Source organism: Eleutherodactylus coqui, chromosome 2, assembly GCF_035609145.1.
Source record: "Eleutherodactylus coqui strain aEleCoq1 chromosome 2, aEleCoq1.hap1, whole genome shotgun sequence".
Taxonomy (NCBI): Eukaryota; Metazoa; Chordata; class Amphibia; order Anura; family Eleutherodactylidae; genus Eleutherodactylus; species Eleutherodactylus coqui.
The window spans coordinates 328,747,027-328,753,246 of NC_089838.1; positions in this window are offsets into that span (position 1 = coordinate 328,747,027).

Here is a 6,220-nt window from a genome sequence, read left to right on the forward strand (position 1 = left end):
ACTGTACTCTGAGCGTGGTCCTGGTATCGTATTTATGCTATGGGTGTGGCTCTAGTACTGTACTCTATGAGCGTGGTCCTGGTATCGTATTTATGCTATGGGCGTGGTCCTGGTATCGTATTTATGCTATGGGCGTGGCTGTAGTACTCTACTCTATGAGCGTGGTCCTGGTATCGTATTTATGCTATGAGCGTGGTCCTGGTATCGTATTTATGCTATGGGCGTGGCTGTAGTACTCTACTCTATGAGCGTGGTCCTGGTATCGTATTTATGCTATGAGCGTGGTCCTGGTATCATATTTATGCTATGGGCGTGGTCCTGGTATCGTATTTATGCTATGGGCGTGGCTGTAGTACTCTACTCTATGAGCGTGGTCCTGGTATCGTATTTATGCTATGAGCGTGGTCCTGGTATCGTATTTATGCTATGGGTGTGGCTCTAGTACTGTACTCTGAGCGTGGTCCTGGTATCGTATTTATGCTATGGGTGTGGCTCTAGTACTGTACTCTATGAGCGTGGTCCTGGTATCGTATTTATGCTATGGGCGTGGCTCTAGTACTCTACTCTATGAGCCTGGTGCTGCGGTTGTATAGTACTCTCGGGTTGCTCATCACTACAATGAATATATATAATTTTTTTGGGGGGGGGGGGGTGCGTGTTGAAATCCAATGGGATGCCATCTAACCTGCGGCGGCCCTGAAGGGCATACTAGGGTAACTGCGATTTGCAGCCACCGGACTTGGGCGTAACCCACATTGCACCCGTGAGCTCTCTGACACAACATGTCCCGTTTCTCATCCGTGAGGCAGGAATAGGGCGTCCATGTGTAGCGCCTCATAGGCTGCAGTGGGGCCATGTACACAGACAGCACTCACCCCCAAAACACTCCGATGCGCCCCATAGCTTCTAGGAACATGTCCTGCAGTCGTCTCTGTCCAGCGGTCGGGGGCTGTAGCCGCTCCTGGCTGTCCTGCGTGCTCATTGGCCCGGGTCCTGTAACTTGTAGCCACAGAGCAACGACTACTAAACTGTGCATAGGGGACAAGTGCCTGGGGTCTGACTGCTGGACAACCCACCGATCCTTAGAATGGGGGTCCTGAAGGTCCCACCCATAGTGCTGGTCACACATTCATTTCAGTAGGAATCACAGATTTCCCAGTGCTTGGGCCCGTCTGTCTCCGGTGGTCCCGCTGAAATAAACGGAGCGGCATTGTGCAGCTGATACTCCATTTGTGCAGGGACCTTCAGGACCGGTGGGGGTCCCGGAGTCATCTGCTATCCAGAGCCTTGCCTGAGAAGCCACATGAACTGGGCTCTCCAAGGTGGGGGTTGCGTTTAGAGCGGTCCAGCCTCCTCCGCATCGGTAGAGGACAGTTCCTCTGGCTTCTTCTTGACTCCGGAAGGATGACCCTCGGTCGCAGGCGGCTTCCTTGACCTTCCGGGCTCAGAGGCTATTAGAACCCACCAGTTTCTAGGCGGGAAGACAAGACCGTGGCCTCATGTCTAGTCGTAAGCCGCGCGGCATCTGGGACCTCTTCAGACACAACCGATAGAGGTGAGACCCATGGAGGAACTCCCTGGTCAGACCCTCAGATCATGTCTGCAGACCAGTCACTTCAGCGGTGGACAGACCTGAAGAGTGGCAAGAGCGTGGCAAGAGCATGGCCCAGTGCAGGACCACTAAGTCATCCCAGACAGATGTCTGTCCAGCCTTTGTTTGAACACTTCCATTGAAGAAGTCTTGGGTTTATCAGATGCCGTAGTCTGCACCCTGCTGGCCGCCCGAGGAACGGCAACCACTAAACTAGCAACATAGTCCGGCTTCACAGCGTGGTGTAAAGAAAGAGGGCGCCTGGCAAAGGCACATTCCTTGAGAGATCTCCTGCAGGATGGATGTGAGAAGGCGCTAAGCCCCATTATAGTCCAGCGTTTACTCTTTCTGCATATCAGGGTAAGTATCTACCTAAAGAACCTCTGCTGTAGTCGCCATTCAGAAACTGCGGCCACCTAGTGGCAGACCGCTGCTAAAACAGTCTTTCTGGTCTTAACAAGGATATGTGACCGTCCCTTTAAACCTTTCCGGGAGGCAGACCTGGGTGTAATGCTCTCCTCTTATTCTGTATATATACCGCACAGTACCGTTTACCCTGTCATCTATGGATATATATTTATGTATATAACTGCAAAGTTTTAGGCAAGAGCCGGAAAAAGGTTCAGAGTAAGAATGCAAAGGGAACTGAACAAAAAAATGTAAATCACAGCAATATTCGGTGTGACCGCACTTTATCTTCACTCCAGCATCAATTCTACATACTCTTGCACACCGTTTTTGAAGGAACTCTGCAGAGAAGTTGTTGCAGACATCTTGGAGAATTGAGCACAGCTCTTCTGTGGATTTCAGCTTGCTCCAATCCTTCTATCTGTTCATGTAATCCCAGACAGACTGGATGATGATGTGAGATCCGGGCTCTGTGGGGCCGTATCATCACTTCCAGGACTCCTTGTTCTTCTTTATGCTGACGATAGTTCTTCATGCCATTGGCAGGATGTTGGGGTCGTTGTCCTGCTGCAGAATAAACTTGGAGCCGATCAGACGCCTCCCTGATGATATTACATGATGGATAAGTATCTGCTGGCATTTCTTAGCATTGAGGACACTGTTAATCCTCACCAAATCCCCAACTCCATTGGCTGAAATGTATGAACCCTTCACATGTAAGAACCCTTCACCATGCTTCACTGCTGCCTGCAGACACTCATTATTGTACCGCTGTCCACCATGCTTCACTGCTGCCTGCAGACACTCATTATTGTACCGCTGTCCACCATGCTTCACTGCTGCCTGCAGACACTCATTATTGTACCGCTGTCCACCATGCTTCACTGCTGCCTGCAGACACTCATTATTGTACTACTCTCCACCATGCTTCACTGCTGCCTGCAGACACTCATTGTATCGCTATCCACCATGCTTCACTGCTGCCTGCAGACACCCATTATTGTACCGCTATCCACCATGCTTCACTGCTGCCTGCAGACACTCATTATTGTACCACTATCCACCATGCTTCACTGCTGCCTGCAGACACTCATTATTGTACCGCTCTCCATCATGCATCACTGCTGTCTGCAGACACTCATTATTGTACTGCTCTCCACCATGCTTCACTGCTGCCTGCAGACGCTTATTATTATACCACTCTCCACCATGCTTCACTGCTTGCTGTAGACACTCATTATTGTGCTGCTCTCCCCATGCTTCACTGCTGCCTGCAGACATTCATTATTGTACCACTCTCCACCATGCTTCACAGCTGCCTACAGACACTCATTATTGTACCGCTCACCACCATGCTTCACTGCTTGCTGTAGACACTCATTATTGTACCACTCTCCACCATGCTTCACTGCTGCCTGCAGACACTCATTATTGTACTGCTCTCTACCATGCTTCACTGCTGCCTGCAGACACTCATTTTTGTACCGCTCTCCACCATGCTTCACTGCTGCCTGCAGACACTCATTATTGTACCACTCTCCACCATGCTTCACTGCTGCCTGCAGACACTCATTATTGTACCACCATGCTTCACTGCTGCCTGCAGACACTCATTATTGTAACGCTCCCCCCATGCTTCACTGCTGCCTGCAGACACTCATTATTGTAATGCTCTCCACCATGCTTCACTGCAGACACTCATTATTATACCACTCTCCACCATGCTTTACTGCTGCCTGCAGACACTCATTATTGTACTGCTCTCCACCATGCTTCACTGCTGCCTGTAGACACTCATTATTGTACCGCTTTTCACCATGTTTCACTGCTGTCTGCAGACATTAATTATTATACCGCTCTCCACCATGCTTCACTGCTGCCTGCAGACACTCATTATTGTACTACTCTCCACCATGCTTCACTGCTGCCTGCAGACACTCATTATTGTACCGCTATCCACCATGCTTCACTGCTGCCTGCAGACACTCATTATTGTACCGCTCTCCACCATGCTTCACTGCTGCCTGCAGACACTCATTATTGTACCGCTATCCACCATGCTTCACTGCTGCCTGCAGACACTCATTATTGTACCACTCTCCACCATGCTTCACTGCTGCCTGCAGACACTCATTATTGTACCGCTCTCCACCATGCTTCACTGCTGCCTGCAGACACTCATTATTGTACCGCTCTCCACCATGCTTCACTGCTTGCTGTAGACACTCATTATTGTACCGCTCTCCACCATGCTACACTGCTGCCTGCAGACACTCATTATTGTACCGCTCTCCACCATGCTACACTGCTGCCTGCAGACACTCATTATTGTACCGCTCTCCACCATGCTTCACTGCTGCCTGCAGACACTCATTTTTTTTTTTAATTCAAATCTTTCACAATACAGTAAACAAAATCAGACCTTGAACAATTTTCGGTCTGGTACAGTACACTCTTGAAAACACTTCTGCTTTCTGACAAATGCATCACGGGGTACTGGGTATATTTGTATTTAAAGTCCAAAGCCAGTCTTAAGACAGACAAAACAGAATGGTCGGATGTGCGGCTTAACTAGTCAGGAGGGGGTATATATAGCGTGACACATAACTTCTCATAACCCAAATTTGGAATCCTGTAGGGCGTAATCCCTATTCCTGTAGGTTAATTAGACGCGTCTACCCCACAGGGGGCGCCGCGCCCATTCTGGACCATTATCTACAGAATTCTTCTGGGAGGGTTAACTATCTTGGGCCTAACGCATGGCCTTATAACTCTACATTTAATATATAACACATAAGACATTCAACCTAGGGTCGGGGGGGTGGGGGAAGATAGGTAGGGGGGGTAGGGGGGGAGGGAGGGAGTGTCATAGTGACGATGGTACCTCCAATTTTGCTTCTCGTGGGGGGAGGGAGGTTCGTGGAAATTTTGCTCTCGATCCCCAGGTGACTTTAAGATCGGGGGGAGCCGATACACGAATCAGGCGCTCCCCTCGGGTATCCCTCGCAACGGGTCTTCTTCAACGTCCGGGGTGTGCTCTCACCGCATGTCTTAGCATAGTGTTAGGCTCTCCAAAAGGACAGGGAATCTCCTCTCCTCTGGGGGAGACGAGAGGAATGTGGGCCTGAAAGTACCTCCTCCCATATCCAGTAGGGGGAGGGGGGGTCTTTCCCTGACAGGGACATAAGCCCCGTATCAAGGTTCAGCAAATGCGCTTCCACCACTCCCATTCCTTAATAAATTTCTCCAGACACTCATTATTGTACCGCTATCCACCATGCTTCACTGCTGCCTGCAGACACTCATTATTGTACCGCTATCCACCATGCTTCACTGCTGCCTGCAGACACTCATTATTGTACCGCTCTCCACCATGCTTCACTGCTGCCTGCAGACACTCATTATTGTACCGCTCTCCACCATGCTTCACTGCTGCCTGCAGACACTCATTATTGTACCGCTCTCCTCCATGCTTCACTGCTGCCTGCAGGCACTCATTATTGTACCGCTCTCCTCCATGCTTCACTGCTGCCTGCAGGCACTCATTATTGTACCGCTCTCCACCATGCTTCACTGCTGCCTGCAGGCACTCATTATTGTACCGCTCTCCACCATGCTTCACTGCTGCCTGCAGACACTCATTATTGTACCGCTCTCCACCATGCTTCACTGCTGCCTGCAGACACTCATTATTGTACGGCTCTCCACCATGCTTCACTGCTGCCTGCAAACACTCATTATTGTACCGCTCTCCACCATGCTTCACTGCTGCCTGCAGACACTCATTATTGTACGGCTCTCCACCATGCTTCACTGCTGCCTGCAGACACTCCTTATTTTTTAACTTTGCTTTATTTTCATTAAAAGGGGTACACAGTGCAGAATAGATAAATTGTTGTTAGATGCATGGTATTCAGCAGAAGTTGTAACCTGTACTTTAGTGTCTAATACAAATGGATACAAAACATTTTCTGTAATTAAATTAACAATTGTAATAAACTTTTTAACAACAATATACAGTCCATGCTAGTCGTGTATATGTTTTAGATGATGAGAGTTAAAGGACGGGGGAGGGGGGGGGGGGGAAGGGTAAGGATCGTGGCTCACTGGATTTAATCTATAGATCAGGTGGAATGATTATCCAGCCAGCAACTCCATATTCCATGGAACTTTTCCGAGCAACTTCTATTATAGTAAATAACCTTCTCATAAGGGATTACG